Source organism: Cavia porcellus, unplaced genomic scaffold (assembly GCF_034190915.1).
Source record: "Cavia porcellus strain 051 isolate PalLab524CR breed Dunkin Hartley unplaced genomic scaffold, mCavPor4.1 scaffold_20, whole genome shotgun sequence".
NCBI classification, from domain to species: Eukaryota; Metazoa; Chordata; class Mammalia; order Rodentia; family Caviidae; genus Cavia; species Cavia porcellus.
The window spans coordinates 6,804,199-6,830,430 of record NW_026947503.1 but is presented as its reverse complement, the minus strand read 5'-3'; the positions used below and the strand labels follow the sequence as shown (position 1 = coordinate 6,830,430).

At 40.7% G+C, this 26,232-nt stretch overlaps 1 protein-coding gene and 1 long non-coding RNA gene across 2 annotated transcripts in view; both read right to left on the bottom strand.

Moving 5' to 3' along the window:
• Positions 1 to 26,232, bottom strand: part of LOC100735904 (cytochrome b5) — a 47,026-nt gene that overhangs the window by 19,410 nt on the left and 1,384 nt on the right. The gene's annotated exons all lie outside the window — the stretch shown is intronic.
• LOC134471761 (uncharacterized) lies at positions 994 to 24,260 on the bottom strand. The gene is made up of 2 exons (XR_010041362.1): positions 23,245 to 24,260; positions 994 to 23,154 (listed from the first exon to the last, which is right to left on the bottom strand). It is a non-coding gene; the product is annotated as an uncharacterized LOC134471761 (long non-coding RNA).

Genomic DNA, 26,232 nt, shown 5'->3' with positions numbered 1-26,232 from the left:
CCCAAACCAAACATTTCACTCCTTAACCCCATGTACTGTTTCCCAATCTTTTTGTTTTTGGTCTTTTTCCTTTTTTATCGGTACCGGGGATCGAACTCACGACTGCCTGCTTTCAAGGCAGGTATTTATGCCACTGAGCTAAATCCCCAGCCCCAATCTTTTATTTTTCAATAAATGCTGCTGCCACGCTCCTACTTGTTATAGTTTGACTCTAACCAGGTCATCCCCCTTCTCACACTACCACCCTTAAACCAAGCCACATTTCTCGCATGGACAACTCTGTCTAGTTGGTTCCTGGCTTCCTTCCTACAATCAGTTCCCTGTACACCAGCTGCCACAAGGACTTTTGAAAGATGGTCACTGTAATATTGGAAAAGGATGATGTTAGTGTAGTCTACAGTTAATGGAATAATGGAACTACAGAGAGGAAAAGTAATATAAAGTAAAATATGAAATTAAGTCATTTGAGTGACACATTAAGGAGGACAGGTTCCCATCTAGTCTTTGCCATACCCTACAATGCCTTCTGGCTCACTGGGCACAGTTGTAAAGACTTCCAGTGGGCCTCAAACTCACCAAACCTGTTTTCCCTATCAGAACAGGCACAGTGGTGCACAACTGCAATCTCAGCACTTGGGAGCTTGAGACAGTGACAATTGGCACAAACTTAAGGCCAGCCCTGGCTACCTAGTGAATTCAATGCCAACCTGAACTAAAGAAAAAACAAACTACCCCATCACCCCCCAAAATGAACACTTGAGTCTGCGATTTGTCTTCTGCTTTGTATGCTCAGCTTCCAGGTCTTCAACAGATTTCACCTCACACTCTGCTGCAACAGCAACTCTCAAATCCCTTCCCACACTTCCCCATCTAAAGTGGCCTGTTCTGTAATTCGGCACTGCTGGTTCTACTCCTTCCTATTTTATTTTCTTTTGCAACAATTACTATTGCATGAAGTTACTATTTCATATCTATTTATTTGTAAGGTTATGGGGATAGAAATTTTGTCTGCGTTGTCATCACTGTTTTCCCACACTTAGTGAGTTCAATGCCTGGAAGTATGCATTGGATAAATAAGAATAAGTTTTCACGTATCAGTTTTAGAACCAATATATACAGTTCAGTAGCTGATGGGAACTTTGTCTCACTCCAAACAGTTCATGTATTTCTTTTCCCTGGCCTATAACAGTTCTTACCAATCAGATCATTTAATTTCATATTTAACTGCTGTTTAACTCATTTAATGAAAATATTTCACAGGGTACTGAAAACATGGGTAAGACATTGTGTGGGACACAAGAAAGCCTGTGGAAAATCAATATGATTTGATCTGGAAAAAGCACACAATTCATTTGGAGTACGAAATAATGGACAGACAGCCTTCATACATATGGCTTCACAGCTCTGAATATGCACGAACAGTGCAACAGGTCCTCGACATGCAGCACCTACGTGGGAAGTCAGGCCAGAAGCTGTTCTTCGAAGCTGGTGTGAAGCCACTTGGCTCTGAGTTTGTATGCTACAGGCCTCTCCAGTGCTACCTCGAAGCACAGCCTGCTGATTCACAGCTTATCTTTAAGATAAGCTGCCCTAGATTTACTAAGGTAAAATTTGCTAATACATATCACAGAATTTATGATATACAATATAATATATACATTACGAAAGATTCACTCAGGCACTCCACTTAGCCAGGGAGCTGTGTGGTGTGCCACTTGGGTCCCACCCAGTGACCCTAAGGAACTGGAGAGCCTTGGTGCATTGTGTGGTGCCTGCTCAAGGCCTGCCCAGAATATTCCACCTAGCCAGAGAGCTTCTGTGCACACAAAAGACCTGATAAGGTCCCTCAACCCTCACTGCCCTGCATGGCACTGAAGACCTGCCCAGACACTGAAGACCTGCCCAGAAAATTCCACCTAGCTGGTCAGTCTCTGTGCACACTGGAGACCTGGTAAGGTACCCCCAGTGACCCCAAGTACCTGGGAAGCATCAATCAGTGCACCCGTTGAAGGCCTGCCCGTTGAAGGCCTAGCCCGGGAGCCTTGGTGCACCACTCAGGGCCAGGTAGGGCCCCACCCAGCAACCCTAAGCAGCCAAAGGGCCTTGGTGTGCCACGTGGGGCCTGCTGAAGGCCCACCCAGTGTACTCCAGCCATCCAGGGAGCATCAGAGAGCTGCTCTGGATCTGGGAAGACCTGCCTAACAACCCCCACTCAGTTGGGGAAACCTCCTCCAGTCTACAGAGCCAAGGTCAACCTACAAAGCAAGTGGGACTATGCATTTAGCTGCCTGAGGACAATACAGGAAAATGACCCAACAAAAGAGCAAAATGCAATCTCAAAACCTCTAGTCTACCCTAAACAAGCTTCGGAGACATGGACATAGAATAAAGTGTAAGTCACACACCTGAAATTTCTGAAATGATAGCAACCGAAATAAAGAAACAACTCCATGAGCTGTAAAGGAACTCAGAAATAATCTCCTAGGTAAAACAAGAAATGATGCATGTAATGAAAGAAATGCTGAACACATCTAAAAAGACATACTTAAAAAAACAGAGAAGCACTGAAAAATGACGGAAACTTTGAATGAAAAATATATGAAACAATTAGAATACATGAAAAAAAGTCAAACAGATATCCAGGAAAAGCTGGCAAAACCAGCTGAATGAATGTGAAGGTAGACCTTGAAGACAAGATTGCAGCTGTGGGAGGCGATCCCAGTGACTTCCTTTGAATCCAAAACAATTACTGTCACGTTGATATTTGGAGACTCATTTCCTTATATTGTAAAAGGCTGGCTTCTCTCTTCAACTGGCTCTCAGCATTGCAAATAAGGCTAGGCAAGGTGCTAATATGCAAAATCTATAGCCATCAGACAGTCCTGTTTCCTCTCATAGTGTTCTCCACACTACAGGATTGAGCACTTGAGATGTTAGAGCAAATAGTTCCGGGAAGATCAACTGGGTACAGCCTCAACATAAGAGGCTATGACTCCTCAGGGCACAAGAGTCTGCATACATATCAGAACCCAAAGAGAGAGCCTCTCCAAAACAATTCCACTGCTACCTTAATTGGATTATGTAAATTGATCTTTCTGGTATCTTTGTCTCTGCAATTTACAGAGATGCCAATCTTGAACCTGGCCAGCCAGCTCAAGTTACTCATCATCCTCACTGTCACTCATTCCTGAGTTACCCCCCATCCTTCCTCACAAGGTAATAAATTCTGGGAGAGGCTTAGGGTCAAGGGCTTTGTCTGCATGACCTTATCCAGGATTGGATTTAGGACCTCTTGGCTGCCCTTAACTTGGAATATGCCTTTGTGTCTTTACTCTCCTTATGGATCGCATTGGTGATGGTAGATTGGAATTAACCTGCTGGGATTCCAAAAATGTCTCAATGAGATTACATATATAACTTTCCAGATTGTGAGGAAAACTAGAAAGAGGATTACAATACTAGGATGACTGAACTTGATATTTGGGTTTACAATAGCAGCTAGTGAACAAGAAAGGAAAGATCTTTTAAAAATAATGAGGAATCAGAAAATAACAATTCAATCCCCGGTACCAATAAAAAGGAAAAAGACAAAAAAAAAGAAAAGAAAAGAAAAGAAAATAACAATTCAACAGTTGCAAGATGATGCAAAGAAAAACAATATAAGATTGATAGGTGTAAACAAAAGGTGACTACACAAATGATATAAAGACTACTTACAAAATAGCAGAAAATTTCCCAAACATGGGAAAAGAAACTGACATACAGATAAGTGATGCATTTAGAATTCCAATTAGCCATAACCAAAATAAATCCACACTCAGACATATAATACCCAGAAATTCAACGTAAGAATAGAATATTAAAAGCCATTAGAGAAAAAAAACAACTCACCTATAAAGGAAAGCAGCAGACTTCTCAACACAAATGATCAAGTTAAGAGCATGGAATAAAGTATTTCAAATCCTAAAAGAAAACAACTTTCCACCCAGATTGATCTACCCTGAAACTATCCTTCAAAATAGATGGAGAAATAAGATATATCCACAACAAAGAACATGGCCACCAAACCAACCCTACAAAGAATACTGAAAGATATTCTACATAGATATAAAAATGGCTACAATTTCAAGAACACCAACAGAAAAAAACCATCAAGCAGGGCAAACAATTAAACAGAGGGGAAAGGTAAAGAACCAACAGCAGAAAGATAACATGAAAAAAAAAAAGTCAATATGCATCAGTTATAACCATTAATGCAAATGGCCTCAATTCACCAATTAAAAGAAACAGAATGGCAGAATAGATCAAGAAACAACATCCAACCATATGCTGTATACAGGAAACCCATATAATCCAAAAGGAAATTCATACACTGAACGTCAAAGGATGTAAAATATTACTTCATGCAACAGGAACCCAAATAAAAGCAGGGGTAGCTATTCTGTTTGCAGACAATGTGAACTTCAAACCAAGAATGACCAAAAGATAAAGTCACTACATACTGGTTAAGGGAAGACATCAAAAGGAAGAGATAATAATCTTAAATATATTTGCATCAAATATGGGAGTACCCAGCTATATAAAATATTAATAGACATGAAAAATCAAATAAGCAATAACACAATTATAACAGGAGGCCTAAGCACCCTACCGACACAAAGAGACAGATCAATTAGACAAAAAAATCAGCAAAGAAATTACAGAATGGAATCAAACTTGTGAATTAGTAGACACAAGAGATGTGTACAGAGTATTCTACCCAACAGCATTAGAATAAACATTCTTCTCAGCTTCACATGGGACATTCTCTAAAACAGACCATATACTAGCACACAGAACATGTTGAAGTAAATGCAAAAGAATCAAAATTATCCCATGCATATTATCTGATCATAGTGCCATAGAACTGGAAATTAATGAAAAAAGAAACTGTAAAAACCCCATAAACACATGGCAATACCCTCCTGAATAATCAATGGGTCACAGAGACAATTAGAGAAGAAATTAAACAACTACAGGTCAATGAAAATGTAAATATAATTTACCGGATCCTGTGGAATGCAATGAAAGGAGTCCTCAGAGGAAACTTATTGCAATGAATTGTCACAATAGGAAAACAGAATGAACAGAATAAATAACCTGACGCTACACCTCAAACATCTAGAAAAAGAAGAGCAAGTCAAACCCAAAGCCAAAAGGAAAGAAATTATAAAGATCAGAGCAAAAGTTAACACAACTGAGACTAAGAAAATACAAGGAATTAATAAATCAGAGTTGGTTCTTTGAAAGAATAAAGTGATAAGCCCCTAGCCAACCTTATTTTAAAAAGGAAAGAAAAAACCCAAATCTATGCAATAAGAAATGAAAAGGGTGAAATCACTACAGACCCTGTGGAAATACAGAAGATCAACAATACCTACTTTGAAAACCTTTACTCTCATAGGCTCGACAACAGAAGAAATGGACAAATTTCTAGAAACATACGAGTTACTAAGGCTGGATCAGGAAGACATAAAACTGCTGAATAACCCAATTTCAGTTAATTAAATTGAAAATGTAATTAGAAACTTAACCAACAAAGAAAAGCCCAAGTCCTATGGAGTCATAGCTCAATTCTACAAGAAATTTAGGGAAGACTGAATGCTAACACTCCTCAAAATCTTCAGTGAAACTGAAAGGGAAGCAAGCCTCCCTAATTCATTCCTGGAAGTGAGTATTACCCTAAACCAGAGATGACACAACCAAAAAAGAGAACTACAGGCCAATCTCGCTAATGAACATAGACACAAAATTCCTCAATAAAATACTGGCAAACAGAATGCAGCAAATCATTGAGAAGCTTATACACCACAATCAAGTGAGATTCATTCCAGAAATGTAGGAATGGTTCAACACATGCAAATCAATAAATATGCCATATCAATAGTCAGATAAGAATCACATGATCATCTCAGTAGATGCAGAAAAAGCTGGTGATAAAGTCCAACACTCATTCATGATAAAAACCCTACGGAAAATTGGAATAGAGCATCTTTACCCCAATCTGATAGAAGTCATCTATGACAAACCAACAGCCAGCATCGTGCTAAATGGTGAAAAACTAAAAGCTTCCACTCTAACAAGACCAGGTTGTCCACCATCACCACTCCTATTCAATACAGAGCTGGAAACATTAACCAAGCAATTAGCCAAGAGAGAAAAATAAAAGGAATAAGGATAGGAAAGGAAGAAGTTAAATTATTATTATTCGCAGATGACATTATACTCTACATTGAAGACTCCCAAAATTCCATTGAAATATTTCTAGATGTAATAACCAAATTCAGTAATGTAGCTGAATACAAAGTCAATACTCAAAAATCAATAGCCTTTCTGTACATACACAACAAACTCACTGAGCACGAAATAAGGGAAACCACGTTCTTCGCAATGGCATCCAAAAAAATGAAATACTTAGGAATCAATCTAACAAAGGAAGTAAAAGATCTATAGAAAATTACAGTACTGTGAAAACAAGAAATTGAAGAGGATTTTAGAAAATGGAAAGACATTCCTTGTTCATGGATAGGAAGAACAAACATTGTAAAAAATGGCCATTTCCCAAAATTGTGTATAGATTTAATGCAATTCCAATCAAAATACCATTAGCATGCATCACAGATCTAGAGAAATTGTTCCTAAAATTCATCTGGAACCAGGAAAGTCCAAGAATAGCAAAGGCAACTCTGGGCAAAAAGGCAAGGCAGGAGGCATCACAATCCCTGACTTGAAATTATATTACAAAGCTACTGTGACAAAATCAGGATGGTAGTGGAACAAAAACAGACCCGAAGGTCAATGGAATAGATTAGAAGATATAGTCACAATGAGAAACGTACTCAGCCACGTTATCTTTGATGAAGGGGCCAAACAGGTTCACTGGAAGAAAGATAGCCTCTTTAATAAGTGGTGCTGGAAAAATTGGCTTTCCATATGCCAAAAACTAAAACTAGACTGATACTTTATCACCATGCACCAAACTAAAGTCAGAGTGGATCAAAAATCTAAATATTAAAAACAGAAACACTAAATCTACTGGAAGCAAAGTAGGTAGCAATCCTGAAGACATGGGGGTAGGCAGAGAATTCATAAAGAAAACAAACAAAAAAAAAAAATCAAACTGCACAGGAAATATTACCCAGAATCAACAAGTGGGATCATGTCTTATTAAAAAGTTTTTGCATGTCAAAGAAATCTCCAACAGAGTAAAAAGTAAACCCAACAAATTGGGAAAAAATCTTGGTCGACTGTCGCACAAAGGACTTCTATCTAGAACATATAAAGAATTAAAGAAAATCAGGCTCCCATAATTCGAAGACCCAATCCATCAGATGGGCATCTGAGATGAAAAAATACAAACGGCAAATAAATATAGGAAAAAATGTTCAGGATCATTGGTCATTAGTGAAACACAAATTAAAATAACAGTAAGATTCCATCTCATTCCAGAAAGAATGGCCAGGATCAAGAAATCAACTAATAACAAACGCTAGATGGGCTGTGGGTAAAAATGAACTCTTTTACACTGTTGGTGAGTGTAGACTGGCACACCACTGTGGAAATCAGTGTGGAGATTCCTTAAAAATCTAAGATTAGAGGTCTCATTTGATTCAGCTATCCTGCTTCTGGCATATTCCCAGAAGAACTAAAAACATCATACTACAGTGATACATGCGCACCCATGTTTATTGCAGCACAATTTGCACTAGCTAAATCTTGGAAACAACCTAAATGCCCATCAACTGAGGAATGGATAAAAAAGATGTGGTATTGTTATACAATGGAGTACTACTCAGCTATAAAAAAGGATCATATTGAGGCTTTTTTATAGGTAATTGGATAGGACTTGAGACCATACTCATACGTGAAATAAATCAGCCTCACATGTGTATATTCCATATTGTCTACCTGGTGTAAGAAACTGAAAGAGTAAATAAAATCCAAAATCTTCAATATACATTATAAAAGGGTAAGAAACTGTTCAAAAGGGAAAAATAACATGGGTAGGAAAAGGAAAAAAGAAGGAAAGAAAAAAGATATACATTTGAGTATATACATACATAAGACAGCTAAGATGACTGTAGTAACAATTCTACTAGTCTTGAAACAACTGTTAATACACGATTAGATCAATCTGGGAATCTGAGCAACTCTTTTGAAGACAACTATGCAAAATAACAACCATTGTTAAATTCCTATCATCTTGTTTTGAAAGCCTAAAATATTACTGTTTTGGGTGTTTTGTTGGTTTGTTTGTCTTTTGTTTCTTGTTTTTTTCTGCCCTCTTTAAAAAAAAAAAAGATTTACTCAAGCTACATTAACCTTCTAATGTTTTTGTAGGGAGAACATCTAAGATCTACTTTTAGCTATTTCCTAGAACAGTTTAGTACTAACAGTTACCCCATGATGTACAACACGTCCCCAGAACAAGAGTCTGGTGCACACCAAGCTGGTCTGGAAGAAAAGCTTTTTGTGGCTGACTCACCTCAGGAGAGAGGTCGATATACCGGGAACATGTGGCCAAGGACCAATAAGGTTTTGTGTCTAGGGGGCAGGTTTTATGATCGAGCAGAACCAGTTTTACCCACCTGCCAATCCTAGAGGTAAGGAGAAGTTCTTGTCTGTACATCGCAATGAATGTTTACAAAGTATAGCTTTATACTAATTTTATATACATTAAGATTTTATAGCTTTAGTCATTGCTTTATAATCATTAAAAGTCTGAAGTTTTTCAGTTAACACTTTATTTAATGTTAGAAATACAGTTGTAATTGTGCCTGTAAATCTGAGGATTTACTAAAATCAAGGATGTACCAATCGCAGCAGACCCTGACTTACAAACCAATTGTTCCCCGAGGGCTCGCTGTAACTCAGGTTGTCACCTGAAGGCTCAAGTTCTCCATAGCCTTCAGAGTCTGTCCTGCACATCTCGGTGTGCTCAGAGAGATGTTGGCCCAGGATTTCTCAATCAATCTCACACAGGAAAAAATGTTGAATATTCCTTCCAGAACTCTTTAAAGGGTCAACTGTATCTGAGACCATCTAGAAGCACAGAGGCCACGATTCAGGTCATAACCCAAGACTTTGGTTGTAAGTTAAAATTAAAATTCTAATCTGTTACAGATTAAAAACTGGTGGTCAACTTAATGCCAGCTGAATGAAATCACTATGATGCTGAGCATCGATGTTCCACGTCAGGAAAGTTGCCAGCATAAATAAGAGACATGGAGAAGGAGAAGGGAAGCGTTGAGGGGTTGAGGTGTTGAGGCATTGAGGTTTCTCCTACATGTTGCTGTTTGAGCTCTTGGTTCTTCTGGAGAAGCTCTGGTCCTCACATCGAGCATTGCTTCCTGGCTCTGGAGGGGAAGACGTGTGCCGCTTGGTCTCCAGGATGAACTCGTCACACTGGCTTCCTGGCATGTGCTCAACTGTGCTTATCGTGAGAGGAGCTCGGGCCTCCGTGTCGCTGAGGATAGCTGTGGTGTTTTTCAGGACAGCTCTGGTCTTTATTATGAGTGTCACTTCTCAGCTTCAGTGTAGATCCCTTGACCTACCACACAGCTCCTTCACCCCGCTGGCACAGACTTTCTAGCTTCCACCGCTGACCTTTGGGCCTTCCAGTACAGATCCATAAAAGAGACTGGCGTGAGTCCTTCTTGTGGGCTCTAAACGTCTAGTTGGACTTGTGGGAAGCACTGTTATGAGACTTGGGTCTTCCTCTGGCCTCATGCAGGTCACTGCTGTGGGATTTAGGCCCTTGACTGAATATTTTATGTCTTTGGTGTTGTGGATAGATTTCCTATAGTTTCTTGTATTAACTCTGTGTGACCATCATAAAATAATATTATAAATTCCATGTCCTGATTTTAATTGTTCTCCTCACAACCTCTAACTACAACATGATCATAATCCAAGTGGTTCCTATGTCAGATGGGTCACAACTAGAGAATCCACTGTACATTCAAAAATGAAAGAACTCGGTCATGGTGCACACCTGTGATCCCAGCACTTAGGAGGCTAAGGCAAGAAGATGACATCAAGTTTAAGGCTGGCCTGGGCTACACAGTGAGTTTAAAGGGATCAAAACTATGTAGGAAGATCCTGTCTCAAAAAAAAGACAGAGAGTCAGTGAGAGAGAGAAAGGCCTACAAATCAGACAGGAAATCAGCAGGGAAGCCAAGGTTATCAGGGTTAATCCATACTTAGAGCCTCCTTCAGAGGCCACACAATAAGAATCATTCATAACCAAGTTCTAAGACCCTCAATAAAGCTGGGCATGGTGGCGCACACCTGTCATCCCAGTACTCGGTAGGCTGAGGCAGAACAATCATTGCAAGTTTGAGACCAATCTGTGCCACAAAGTGAGCTCAAGACCAGCCTAAACTACACAGCGAGATCCTGTCTCAAAAGAAAAAAAACCAAAAACAGAGAATCTCACTAAGACACAAAACTGCTTAACAGTAGGGAGCTCAATGTTTTACACCCCAACACCAGCCAGAAAAAGAATTTATCCCAAACCTTACAAAGCTCTGGTGCCCATGCATGTCACACTCTGTGCTGCTCATGTGGCAAAGCCTGTCCCGTAAGGTCCTGTCCCTCAACACATCATTCTCTGTCCCCCAAGACTCTCCACTCCAGTAATAATTAGCACTAGTATTAGGTACAGCAGGCAACGTGCAATCTTTTCCAAATGGAAATGGAAGAGCTCAATTTCCCATCCACAGAAGAAAAAATAAATATCAAGCCAAACAGAAAGTGCTCTGTAACAGCACAACAATGAAAACACACCCTGTTTCAGCAGCAGAGTAAACACCACTCATACAGGTATGATCTAGCAGCTACTTTACGGTAAATGGCCAAGAATGACTAAACACACATATGGAAGGTGAGGTCTCAAATCTGGCTTAGAGTAAGGCCAAAGAAAAATGCTAAATAAAGGGGAAAATGCATTGCTCTAGATTGTATAATATTCAGGATTTTAAAAACTGTACAAAAATCTATTTCATATTTCACAGCATGCACTAAAAATGGAGTCAGATAAAAGCTGGTAAGATAAATTTAGATACTATTCCAGGTACAGATGATTCAATGACTAATAAATGCTTAACATTAAGGCAATAATCTCAAGGAGAAGGAAAATGTTGCTATTACAGACTCGCTTTAAACTCACACATGCAGTCTGTAAGTAGGAGTTACCAGAAACTGCTTACTAGGTGAAATAATCTCCAGGCCCATTCTTCTTCCTGTTTGTTTGTATGACTATTTTCTAGTTCTCTAGACTCTATCAGAAAACATTTGCGGAATTATCTTTTGTTGCTATGTTCTTTTGTCACACATAATTTAGTAAAATAAGAATGTCTTACGGCTTGATACAGATTATTTTGGTTTAGTGGTTGTTGTCCATAAGCCACAGAATTCCTGTAGTTTAGTGGCACTGGAAAAAGAAGGAAAACACTTTCAAACTCACGGATGGGATGGTCTTGTTTATGTGACAGGAAAGCCCTGCACTCTTGTCAAGGAAACCAGGGAGGCCTCTTATGCGATTCCTGGCGGCAGCCCTGCCCATCCTCACTCCTCTGATGTAGCACTACTGTATTACTCCTACTCTAATTGTTTTGATCATTTCTTGTACCCTAACCACAACCTAAAAGGGTGCATTTCTGCACCCAAGTCAAACACTTCTTGAATTTCTCCACAAAGAGAGTAGCATTACCCAAGCAGTAGAGGTACCTTCCACCAAGTAACTACATCACCGCTCTAATGCCTGTTTTTCCTTCATTCCAATAGTTAAACTTTTAGTTGAGAATCAACCAGTAAGTAGAGTTCCAGCCTTCCCTGCCATTGGGTACCCATGTGATTAAACTCTGCCTAATGGAAAGCAAGCAGACGTGATTACGGACTGTTCCAGTGATCTTTCCTGTATAGTGCTGCGTCCTTTTGCCTTCCTTTCCTCATTCTATCCTTAATCTTGCCTGGAAAGGGATGTTGCCACTGAACTTGAAAATGAAGGCAATGTCAGGGAACCGGATGCAGGACTCCTCAAGACCTGATAAACACAGTCATCACGCAGCCCTAGGGAGCAAAGGTAACTTCTTCATGACAGATGAATAAACTCCAATCTTGCCTTAGCACAGTTAGGGTTGCACTGAACCTAATTCTAATCACAGTACTAATTACTTAATACTTAAGAAATACAGTCTAGGGGCTGGGGATTTAGCTCAGCGGCATAAGTGCCTACCTTGCAAGCACATGGTCATGAGTTCGATCCCCAGTACTGATTAAAAAAATAAAAAAAAGAAATACAATCTGCCAAGCACCACACCAAGTGCAGAAGCATACAAAAAAAAAAAAAATCTAAGTTCTTCTCAGATATTTAGAATGTTTCTTTCAACCAAGGAGGTAAATAAAAACAACCCAAAGAGGAGCATAAGCTCACAAGAAGGCTTACTGGGTGAATGTATAAGCACGCCTGGGGTTGGGGAAGAATTTAGTTTGAAGAGAGAAACTTACGTAAGGACATGAACGATTAGAACGCAGGGTGCAGAGGGCCAGTGCGATGTGAAGGACAATGACCTCTCTGTAATCCTAAGGCAGAAAGCAACATGACAGATATGCAAGGGGTGTCTGTCTGCACGATACCAGAGGGGCAAGGGACTGTGCAGTGCGCATGCCACGCACCACTGCCCACGGCAGACAGAAAAGTTGTTACAGGGCACCTTTGTGGCGAGATACCGCACAGGGCACTCTTGCAGCATGGCATGATACTGCTGAGGTAGGCCCCAGGGTGCAGGACACCACAGCAGCTCAGCACCATAACAGTACAACACTGTCATGCGGTGGCACCATCTCTGTGCTTGGCACCACCACACTTGCCTCACTGACCTGGTCGGGGAAGCACAATGTTTGGCCTCTCAAGTCTGTCATTTTCCCTCAGCCCATCCTGGGCTCCAGCCTAATGGACCACTCCCGGCTTCCTGCAAAGTCTGACTTCCATCACAGCTTCAAGGTTAGGCTAGCACAGAATCATGTAACGGAGTTGGAGCTCTAGATTCTAAATGGTAGGCCAAAAGTTAAAATCCTAGAAAGTTAAGAGTTTTAAAGGACCCTCAGAGACCCAACATCCTAAATTTACAGATGAAGAAAATGGGACTCTTAGGGCTTGTATCCAGACATTCCCCAAAGGCCTCATGTGGTCATAGGTAGGGCTTTGTGAAGGTGTCTAGATCTAGAGTATCTGATTAAGAATTTGATGCTGGGACTTAGACCCCAAAGGCGGGCAGACTGGACAGAATATAAGGGACAGAAAGATGGCTGCTGTCATTGCTACTTGTCACTTACTACTTGCTACACTGGCCGCTTTCTGCTTGTCATGAGCTGTTTCTCCTCTGTGATGCCCCTTGGCCATGACAGCCTGCCTTGGAGCCAGCTGACTATGGACTGATAGCTCTACAAACCATGAGCCAAAATAAACTTTTCCTTCTTTAAACTTGGATGTTAGATATTTTGTAACTAACACAGGGACCCAGAGAAAAGATGTCCATGTCGCACTGACAGGAAAGAGGCAGGGCCAGAGCCAGGTTCCAACTCCCCTCACTTCTTTAAGCTGACAAATTCAACTATTATTTTTGAATTTTTGAACACAGAAATTTATACACAAAAAGCTGTCATAAAGTTTCTTCATAAATTTCTCTTTTGGAAAATAGAGGGAAATCTCCCTTATATCCTCTAAAAGAAATTCTCTTATTTGCTCTACTTTTCTGTAAATTATCAAGAAAGACTCAAAGACTAATTTGTATGATGGTGCTCCAACTGGTTACAAGGCTTTCCCAATTAAAAAACGGAAAGAGTAGGCGGACTGCACTATAATATCACAATACACATTAGGTTAGTGTCTGGCCCTCTTAAGAGTTGGTTTAAAATTTTTTAAAAAAGACAAAACAACAAATAAAAATAAAACAAGACAAACAAAAAACTCAATCCTTTGCTACCTATGTGTAATCTATGTGGACCAAAAGTCCAGCATATCTGACTCTGAAACAGGATCTTTCATTCCAAATACTTACACTGCCAAAACAAACACACACACAAAAATGAACAGACTGTCCCAAAACAGTGCCTAAATATAAAGTTAAAGCAAACAGAAAACAATTCAGGAGTTTAAAAAGCAAACAGTTTATATAAGATTTGAGATAAAACAATGCGATAGCCTGATCAGAGGTTTTCTGGATTGTGTTTTTCTAAGACAGCCCAGGGTGACTGTCTTGAAGCATGGTTGAGTTCTTTGGATTCCCTCCTGCTTACCTCGGGCTCTGTGAAGCAGCAGCTTCTGCATGCACCCAGGGCTCCGCTCGTCAGCGAATCCTCACAGGCACCGTCTGAGTCACTTCTCCCTGTCCTCCCAGGATCCAGACACTAACTTCAGATGAGCCCCAGTGGGCATTATTCAGCTGGCTCCCAAGACCCAGTCCCTCGAACGTCTGCTTAGTGCCATGCCAAACACTGTGGTCACCAAGATGGGAAAGTCACAGCCCCACCCTCACAGAGTGAGTCCCACAAGGAAACTGATATGCAGACAAATAATAGCTGAATACAGTGAGTACTAGGTACAGGAGCCATTGCACAAAAGACAGAGTGGAGAAAGGGCCAGCAGAGTGGACCAGGTCAGTAAGGGAATGGACATCACAAAGGCCCAAAGGTATAATATTGACAATACACAGGCATCTGTAAATAATTATGGAGGACACTTTATGTAGGGCAGGGAGGGGTCCTGCCTCTAGTAGGAATTGACCTGCAGAGACTGGACAGCAAGAGATTCCCCAGAGTTCTGGCCCAGGGTAACTGTGCCACCCAAAGTGTCCAGTCCTTCTGTTACCTTCTAGCTTTCAATCTCTCCCTTTTACCTGAGCAGCTGGGGGAAAGACTGGGGAAATAACGACAATTAACAGTGGATAACACTGAATGAATGCTAACTGTATCAGGAAGTGTTCTTGGCATGTGTGTATGCCCGTCTAACCCTCGTAACTAGCCTACAACTTTGGTATCCTCATCGCTATTTTACAGATACTCAAGGTGACACAGTCAGGGAGGAGACAGCACGGGGACAGGAACACCAGCAGTCTGACTCCAGACCAAGTTACCACACCACTGTGTATTCCGAGAGGAGGACACTCCCTGAGATCCGAAAGCACAGATCTAAACACAAATGACCTCTGTAGCAGCCTAGTCTACCAGATGACTAACCACTCCGATTTCTTCAACCTCTCCACATGCTTTTTGGTGCATCTTTCCTGCTGTCAGGTTGCCTTTAATAGTTAGTTTAACCAGGTTTCACCAGTCTAAACCTGTGCTGTATAGTAGTTTATGGTATTAAGGGGGTGAGAGCCCGCTGGAGTAAGAATCAAGCATACATCACTTCCCAATGCTTTGTAAATAAAGTCCCCTAATACTTACCAAAATGTTAAAATAGACCCTCTTATAAGATTAAATGTAATTAGTTCTCTGCCATATAAATGTGTTCGAGTAAATCTCCTTTCCTTTATTTCCACCCCTATTCACTCTTTTCCCCTCTCTTTTCTCTCCCTTCTGTCCTCCTTCCTTCCCTCTTTTTCTCTCTGTTTCTGTCTGTCTGTCTCTGGCAAGATCTCCCTATCTTGACCAATCTGCCCTCAACCCGACTCCTCCAGCCTCACACTCCAGAGTAGCTAGGCTTATAGAGGTCAACCACCATGCTCCACCCTCATCCCATTTTACATTGTGCATGTTCCCAGCATATCTTGGCTTCTACAAACCGTTGAAGGCCAATTCCAATACTGTACTCCAAAAGACCCCCCTTCTTAGAAACTGCCTTCACCTTCAAGGAATTTCTATGAATTTAATGAGCTTGCTTGATTCTATTAAGCCACAGAACAAAGCTCAACAGTTAACAGAAACATGAGAATAATCAACTTTTCTACATGAGGTCATTTTCAAGGTAAGACTGAGGGGGAGATTGGTATTGCAGATGCTACTCAGTTGGCAATTACTCTGAACATCACTGGTAATTCTCTCCCCTTGAAAAAGAGAAAAAATCCTTATTTTTTGTAAGTAAAATAATATTTGGCCTAAAATGAAGCATGAGTCAAAGACAATTCTATGTTTAATCAGTACACTCAATCAGTATGTTTCATTCCATGGTTACTAAACCTGTGTCAGTAGGCAAGATAAAGCAAGTAAGCTACTTGGAGATTTAACTACTCCTCTGGTTCCTAAAGGTTCCTAAGCGCCTGCTTCTCACACCGTAACACTGGGCATAGGGAAGGACTGGGCCAGACCTATTTCTAAGGCACAGGAGCAGAGAGTACTATTCCCCAAGTCACCAGCAGGCAGGGAGCTAGCACAGTGCACCTCTCGCTTTGTGATGCAACCCAATTAAGAATAAGCAAAACCACCAAAATTGGGGCCCAAGCAGCAGAGTTACAATCTAAGACGAGCTGCTGCTCTCCATATGATCTATCCTGAGTCAGAATAGCTACATGGTGAGAAAATAGAGCCACTTCCCTTGACACCAAAAAGGGAGGGAAACAAGGATTAATACTGGCACGACTCCTGCCTTTTCTTGTTTTCCTACAACACCAAATAATTAAGTCTTATTTTCCTTCTATGTCCAGTGTTAAGAATCATATATTGAATGGAGACCTGTATATGGGGCAAGAGAGAAATTAAATAAGCTGCCAGGAAATTACTCATTCTGATTCAACAGCAATTCTGTATTGATTTTCTGATATTTAAATATAAATGTTTATTCAATCAGTAGATACCTATTGAGTCCTTTCTATGTGCAGCACTGTTCTAGGAAGTGAATATACCAAAGAATAAAGCAAAAATTTTTGCCTGGAGCATACATTCTAATAGGAGATAGATAAACAGTAACACAGTAAATTAAATGGTATGACATGTGCTATAGAAAAAAACAGCTGGGGATGTAGCTGAGTATTGTAACACTTGCCTAGCATCACAAGGTTTTAAGTTTGATCCCCAGCAAAATACACACACACACACACACACACAAAGGAACAGAGTAATGTGCTCAGGAGGGCAACAAACTAGAGATTTGCATCAGTAAAAACAGTGGCCAGTATAATGTTAAGTGAAATGAATCAGGCACACAAGCTTAAATATCACATGACTTCTCTTACATAAAAACCCAAATTACAAATAAAGCACAAAATAAAAGACAGAAAATAGGAAACAGAGAGTTAGATCTTTTGCAAATGACTAAAAGAAGGAGAGGAGAGGACAGGGAGTGATCAGAACATGACTAACTGAGGTGCTATTTAGTTAACACTTGAAGGAGAGGAAGGATTGCTTATGTATTAGCTTTCTGGCCACTGAGACACAATACCAACACCCACAACCTAGAGGAAGAGAGGTTTAATTTACAGTTTCATTCCATAATTAGCTGACTCCAAGGCAGAGACAATTACAGTGGAAGGATTTGCTGGAGCAAAGCTCTTAGTCTGTGGTAGCCAAGAGGCAAAGTAGAACAAAATACTAGAGCAGAGGGGCCAGCAACCAGGCACAGACCTCAGGCCAGGCTTTCACAACCCTTCTAAAAGTGAGCACCAATTCCCAAGGCTGATCCCAACCCAACCAAGCTGAAACTCCATGCTAACCCTACAGCAAATTTCAGGGAATAACTTGCTACTGCAAAGGATTTAAAATAGATCAAACACTACTATCTCGGAGAACTCTGCCTAACCTTGGTCTCTTCAAAGAAGTTTCATATTTAGATCTGTGGTCCATTTGGAGTTTGTTTTTATACAAAATGTGTTCTAGGTTAAGGTTTGCATTTTCTGGCCACCGGTGCCAAAACTGCTATAGAATTATTTATGGAAAAGGCCATTTCTAAAACTCCTTTACAAAAATAGTTGGAAATACCTGTGTGAGTCTATTTCTGGATTCTCTTTTCTGTTTTACTGATCTGTGTATATGTATCTCTGCAAATGTACATTTCCGACTACTATAGCTATAGCCTAAGTTGTTTTGGTTTGGTTCTTTGAGACAGAGTCTCACTAGGTAGATCAGGCTAGCTCTGAATTCCCTGTGTAGCCTGGCGCCATGGCCTTGAGTTCACAGTGATCCTTCTGCCTCAGCTCCCCCAGCTGGGATCACAGATATCCTGTTTCTAGCTTAAGTTTTAAATGGGGTAGTATAATTAGCCACTAAAGATTTAAACGTGACTTCCCTCTTAAGGGAAGAGGTGAGAATACACTATCTGGGTCAAGGGAGATCAGGTAAAAGATACGGTGGTTTTATTGGCAACAGCACAAGTAATAGAAATTGGTCAGATTCTTATTATCTTACAAAAATTAAGACAACCAAAGGGGTGTGAGAGAAAGAAAAGAGTCAAGTGTGATCCCAAGGTCTCTGCTCTGAGCAACAAGATGCCACTGATTGAGGTGGAAAAAGACAAAGAAAGAGCAAGTCTTAGAATTAAAACAAACAAACAAAAAAACTAGATACTCAGTTTTTAGTAAGGTTTGATAATCGATAGACGCCTAAGTGGAGATGTGATGTAGACTGGGATTCAAGAATCCAGTGCTCAGGAGAGTCATCAATACAGTTAAAACCAGGACACTGGATGAGACAGGAGAGAATGACAAACCTTTGACTTCAGGGTTTCAACACTGAGGTCAGAGATAAGAGAAAGCAAAACAGAAGACAAAAAACCTGACCAGAGATAAAAGGCAACCAGAAGGGGATGGCGGTCAGGAGCCAATGCAGAAAGAGCGGTGACTTCTAACAGCGGTGACCATGTATGTCAGGTCCTGCTGATAAGTCAGAGAACCGAGCAGTGACAAGCGGTGTCACAGCAGATCGTGGCAAGAACAGTTCTGCTACACTGGCATGTTTTCAAAGAACAGAAGAGATGGATTGGAGGCATAAAGGAGAGGATTTGGAATCAGGAGGCCCAAGAGTCCTTTCACGTGCTTCACTACACAGGAGAGCAAAAAATGAGGAACCACAAGTTGAGTGCCCAAGTTGTAATGTGTGTTTTAGGATAGAGGGGAAAGCTAGTATGCTTGAATACTGATGAGAGCGACCCAGTGGGATAAAGGACAAGCTAAGGGACTTGCATGCTAAGGAGAGAATGACCAAAGAAAAGTCACCGGTTGACAGAGTACACAGTGTACACATGGACACTGGCTTTGGCGGAAAAGCCAGGAAAATGCACAGCAAAGTGCTTCCTTCCACCAGCTGCCCTTTCCAAGTGCGCGGCAGGCTTGCTGAACATCAGTCTTGTATTCCTTCCTCTGAGGTTACATCACGATCCAGAATTTCTCAGAAGTCCCCCTGGCACTAAATGACAAATCCTCCGGGCCAGAATTTCCGCGAAGGCAATACGACTATGTGTGACAACTGTGTGAAGGGGTGGGGGCTAAAAGACAGTAAAGCATAAGGCTGCACCTGTATTCCTCCACTGGACGCCACCACTGAAGGATTATCTTCCCAGCACTCACTACGGGGCCCAGCAGACAGCAAGGAGAAGCCAGATGAAATACCTGCTATCTGAGGCAGAGGGAAGCCCAGACAAGGAAAGCAGCTGATCCTGGTTGATAAAAGTGCTAGAAGAAACATAAAAGAGAAAGATATGAGAGAACATTATCTTCCTTGGGCTGGAATATGGAGCTGTGACCTAGAGAGCGGCGATCAAGGAAACACAGGCTGAAAGGAGTAGAAAAAGGGTTTTGAGGCAGAAACAAGCTAGGATGGTTTGAGAAATAGAAAGGGCATGGTGGGAGGTGATGGGATACACTCCTAGCAGAGCAGGGAGAGGCAGGCAGCGCCAATCATGGGGGCTTCTTAAAACTGGGCAGAGAGATCAGCTGTTACAGTACACATAACAGGAAAACACTAAAAGGAATTAAACAGAGAAGTGACCTCTTCTGCAAGATGAAGTTTACTTTTTTCCTTCTTCTTCTATAAAGCACATTAATGTATGATGCATCTATGACTTGAGCTGAGCGCCACCACCCATTGGAGCGAACCAATGGAATACTGGGGACTTCCTCCACAGGGCCGCTGTGGGACACGCACAGAACAGATTCCAGGGCTTGTGCTCAGAGTCTGGGGAGAGAATGGTGTCCTGCCAACTTGGGTGGCTATGACAGGTCAACAGCAGCGGAATATAGGGAATATAGCAAGAGATGGGAGCTGAAGACAGAAAGAAGCAGCTGGACGCCCTGCAGCTGTCATCAGAGCAGTGACTTCATCAGATTTCCAGGTAGAATGGGCTCTCCCAGGCCAGTTACTCAAGAGACATCATTCAAACAACCTTACCGTCCTCACCTGCCTGAGACACGTGGCAGCCTCTTCCTAACCCCTCAGGTGCTGAAGAGCAGGCCCAGGGAGGTCTTCCATGCAGGAACAAACTGACCCAAGACTCTTCAAACCCCCATGAGAAGCAGGAAGGGTGGCTTCCTTCATCTTCTAGATAGCAACACAGTAAAGTGACAACAGATGGAAGGGAAAAGGCACATCTCTCTTTTAACTAACAAGGGTTTCACTGTTCTCCACTATCACCACTTCGTGTTGTTTTCTCCCTGGCTCCTACAGAGAATTCCCAACATGAGGCAAAAACCTCAGAGCAAGTAACAGCGGCTCTGTAGAAGACATGGCTTCTTTCTCTTAAAACTGTGCTGGTTCTCTTCAAAGCACCTCAGGATTTGTGCCTTGTTGGCAGTCAGCCCTGAAGAACTGGGGCTGTGCTCCTTCCTGCCAAGACTTGAACAACTTCCCTCCACCACAGATTCAGAGGTCAGGTTGGATGATTAAAAAATGCAAAGATGGTCTGATGCATAAAAAAGCATTTACCCACTATCTACTACAGAATCAGTGTTAATGACCACAGAGAAGTGTTCACTGATAAGATACTGTTATTAGCTTACTCGGGAGGGACAGAGGAGGAAGGGATCGCTGAAGGGCGTTATACTTAATACTTCCTGATGAAGATGGAGAGAGGAAAAAGCAGGCTGGACCTATTCCATGTCCTGGTCAGTGGTAGACACAACTGCACAAAGCCTGATGAACAATTCTGCCAAACAATGGCAGGCATTAGAAGAAACAAGCTGGAAACATACCCCCCTATTTGAGGTTTTCAAATAGAGATGCCTGAGTTCTTCCACTTCTAACAATTAGGAAGCCAGGTAAAAGTGACTGACTTTCATGGAGCCTGGCAGGTGTCACCGTCATCTGCTTCCTGCTCCTCTCTGTGTGTCCAACGTTCACTCCGCTTCCAGTGCCTCCCCAGCATTAGTGCTGGTTGGAGTGCCACTGTTTTAGCATGGGTCTGACCAGAAGCATAATTCTGTAACTTCCATCCGTCATCCACAGCAATGTCAGCTCTCCCTAACAGTAAGCCATTTACCAACAGGCTGCAGAAGCCGGATTCTGTGTGTTCAAGTGAACTGAGTCTGCCCCAACCCATCTTTAACTCATTCTCCCACCTCCCACATTAGAATTTACTAAAAGGTGTAAGGAGCTAGTTAATAAATATACCTAATTGTACACTGTCATGAAAATTAAGTTCCAAGATGGGGGGTACATATTAAAAAAAAAAGGAATGTCTTTGGGCCACTGCCATTTAGATTCCCATTCAGTGTGCTGTCATCTCTGTATACTTTTCTGATGACTTTGAACCTTTAGACAAGGAAAGTGATAATGATGACTAACGTTTTCCGCAAGATAGACAAAGTATTACTCTCTGCAACTGCACGTTTAAGAGAATGTGTATGTTCAGGGTGCTAACTTTTCTGTGCATTCACTTTCTAACACATATGCAAATAATTTAAGAGCAGAGGTGGACAAGCAACATTACAAACAAGTTTGTTAGTTACTAAGAGAACTAAGATCCAGGAAAATTAACTCAATGTGTGAGCCTTTATGTGTTGTCACTAGGACCACGATATTCCAGATCATGTTGTTAACACATATCAAAGTACTGTATGAAGTATACATCCTTTCATCCAAGATTCTTACTTACAAAGAATTACCATAAATCACAGGTAGAAAGCTAAACAAAACAACATACAAGAGAGAGGTGATTACATGTGTTATGATCCATCTACACAATGAGGCAGCCAGGAAAAATATGATCAGGAAATATACGATCACTGAAATAAAATGGCATCTTCAATATAGAATTCAGTGAGAAAAGCTTACCAAATAGCAAGGAGAGATCTTTCCATTTATGTAAAACACATCCCTGAGCAAACATGTATGTGTACAGAGCTCTCTGGAGAACATTCACCCACCAGGTCCTGGTGTCCATCTCTGGGGAGTGGAGTTCTAGACAGCTTTGACTTTTTCCTTGTACGTTCCCATTTCATGCAATTCCTTATAATGACCATGTATTCCTTCTCCCACAAACCAACAAAATTATACATGTTTTAAAGCTCCAGAAAGGCAATGAGCATAAAGCATATTTCTGGAAAGCCAAATTTGAGGTAAATATGTATATTTTGATTTGTTTCTTTACTAATGGTGAACACCATAACTTCTGAGATCTGTTTTCTAAGGTAAACATGGATCTATCATAAAAATTAATGAAAAAATTTACAAGAAAAAAAACTTTTTTTTCTAGGGCTGGGGATTGAATCCAAGACCCTGCACATGCTATGGAAGTATTATTTTCTACCAATGAGCTACATCTTCAGTCCTACAAAAACTTTTTAATCAAAATATGTAGTCACGTGAATGCCTTCTCTTTACACAATTTCCCAGCATCTTCACTCAAATCACTTCTCTCTGTGTTCACAGACCTGAGGGATTTGTGAACTGACGGAAAAGTCACCACTTTGGACTGAAGGAACTGATTTAGACAATACTTGCCTAATTACCTGCCTAACACTAAGACCCGAGCTAGTTTTCCTGGTCCCAATCCAACACCTCCTGTAAGTGTTGAATAGGATCAGTGTTGCTCCCGCTGCCGTAACCAGACAGAAACTTACCGTCACCTTCCATGGTTGTAGATTTCTCCAGTAAGGTATTCACAATAAGTAACGATTAGCGCATTATTTCTTGGTTTGCCCAAAGTGGCATAACTTGTTTTCCCTTCTTTGTGTATAATTTCATCCACTTTAAACATAAAAAACAAAACAACATTTTGGGGGGTGTGTTCATGTTGTTTTGTTTCCCTTATTTCAAAACAAAGTAGCCTCTACCAACCTTTTTGCAAAAGTAGCAACAGGTTACCAAAAGAAAAAGTAGAAACACAAAAGGTGGCCTTGAGAGATGAGGTTTCTCTCAAGATAGCTAAGTTACTATTAAAAGCACATGTAGCAATCAATGGCTTTCAGTAGCATGAGAATAAAACCCTAGCAAACTTCTTGCAAAAAGTAAAGAAAGGCATTTAGTATGTTAGTCCTAAAAATGGAAATTCTATCAATGGTAAAGTAAGTGTTTTTCACAATTAAAGAAACAAAGCCTAAATAGTCACACTGTCTTCCATGATCTCTGGAAGACCATAGGGCCCCCAGGCTCAGAACCCTCAGTCTACACAATTTAGGAAGCCAAACTCCATGAAAAATAACAAAAAGTATACTTCCTACAAGGAGACCTGTTTAAGCCTGAAAAAGCCACAGTGAATAAGGAGCCAACAACTTTTGTGAGACAGCAGGCTGTCAAAGAATATTTTAAGACTCAGCCACAGGAGTCATTCAGAATTTCCAAACCAGTAAAAAAAATTCTAAAAGAAACAAATTTCATTTTTGAAATAAATGTTCGGAGTTATCTATTTCATATATTAAACACTAACTTTAAATGAAACTGGTAACTAAATAACTGCAATAACATCATACAATGATATTTGCACAGCTCTACTGCAAAGTGAATAAATGGTGCTGTCCAAATCCCAGGTAGGGAAATACAAACCACCCTTCCATCCTAAAAGGATGAAATCTTTATTTCAAATAATTCTCTTGAACTTTGGTAATCATTAACCCAGCTAAATAAATAATCAGATATGATAAGACTCAATCTCATAAATACAATCTAGAAAAGTAGATGTCAGGACTGAAACAAAAAACCAGACTTGATGTAGGCAAGTATCACAATCCTGTTAGCAGGTATTAAAAGTAGCCAAACATCTGCAGGCTATTTAGACTGACCTCAGTAATAAGCCTGCCCACACACTGTGATTTCCAACCCCCCCCCCCCCCCCGCACTGAACAACAGAACAGAGCTTATTTCAGGACCACAGAGTTCATATTGCATAACAAAAAAGCTTTAATTTCTGCTCTTGACCAGAAAGATAATTTTGATAATAGTTTCCTGTTTCAACACCATACATCAGATTTATGTCTTTATCTAAAAACGCATGTTAAACATTCAGTGACATACGGGGTTGCAGCAACAAAAATCACATCCCCAACCTTGACCCCCACCCACTGCAGTAAAAATTCACAAATGAATAAAAACACCTGCTGTCAGGCTATGAATTTAACACCCACTGCTCTGTTTAATTCTTATGATAATTGCAAGAAGCGGGCACAGAGAAGGACAGTGGGGAGCAGAGGAACCCCTCTGACATCACACTTTGTGTCTTAACGGGAAAGTAGAGGGTTTTTTTTCCATATTTAAATAAATTAGGGAAAGATAGGTCATTGCTTAGTTAACATGTTTAGAGAAATTTCTGGAGCCTTGAAAACAAAAAAGAAAAAGGCATAGGAGGAAGAGGTCAGACATTCTTGGATCATTTCTCTGATTTAAAGCTAAGTAATAGATAAACAGCACTGACCTAATAAATAATGGAAACCAGGCAGATCTAGGAAGAAGGAAAACTGTGCAGCAGTGTGTCCTGCTAATGGTCTGATTGAAGGCAACCCAAGTGGGCACAAAAAGCACCTTGGGGAACTCTGGAACCCTTGTGTACTCAAGGGTCAGACCCCAAAGCTAAGGCCATGCTCAGGGGTAGGAAGCCAGCAACTAAGACACTACATAAAGCAAGAAGTGGCCAAGAAGTTTAGTGTTACTTGCTGTTATTACTAATAGTCTTTTCTTCCTTATGTATTTATCTCCTGAAAAAAATCTATCCTTAACAGTTGTGCACAATGTTTTAGAACTGTGATTCTCAACCAGAAGCAACTGTATGTCAGTAGGAACATGTGGTAACGTCTGGAAACTGTCTTGTCACAGCTGGGGAAAGGGTGTTGGGACACCTACAAGGCAGAGACCAGGGAGGCTGCTCAGTATACTGCAGTGAGCAGGAAAGACCAGAAACAGGAATTATCTGGCCCTCATGAAAGACCTTGTTTCAGAGAAAGGTACAAGGTGCGTTAGAATTGTTTATGGGGGCTGGGTTTCTTCACAATACAAAATATCCCAATATTCTTCCACAATTGCTACTGTGAACACACAGAACTGAAGTGCACAGTACATCTTACAATTTCAGAATTACTTATACCATTGGGGAGAGCAAAGGGACAACTGGACAGGAAGCTGAGAGTTACATGGACCCAATGTCATCAGACAGGACTGGTAGCTTATTTTTTATTTTGCCCAAATCCATTTTATTTCAAGGAGAAAAAGAAAAAGACAGAAGAAAACAAAAAAGCGAAAACAAAATTTCAAAACATGTTAAATCAAGGGGCAATCATGGTACATACATTGCTCATTGCCATTCCCATTCACCCAGAGCACAAGACATCTGCATCCAACTGTCTGAACAATCCCAGCACAAATCTTTCTCTTCAGCGAACTCAGAGAAATCAGTAGTATAACTATCTTAACTATTTTTTATATGTATATACATGTATTGCTTCAGCTTCTCACACTAATGAGACAAGACAATGTTTACACACGTGTGTCCTATTTATTTTGCTAGTGAGTATGCTCTCAGGTTGCATCCTATAAAAGTCTCAAGGACTGGTAGTTTAATAAACTATAATGGCAAGTACACTCTGTGGCTTAGAAGCAGGGAGAACAGATCTGATGCCATGCTGTTCCCTTTCCTAACTAAATCAGAACACAAATTTTATCTTCTGGCACTCTGCCAAATGACAACTGAAAAGTAAAATGTCTTACCAAGACATATCAATTCCAATCATTAAAAAAAAATCTTTTCTACTTTTGTCCTAACTCGCATTCTCTGACAAACAAAAATCCCTTTATTGAAACTACAGCTAAATGAAATCCAGCTAAATAAAAAAAGGTCTC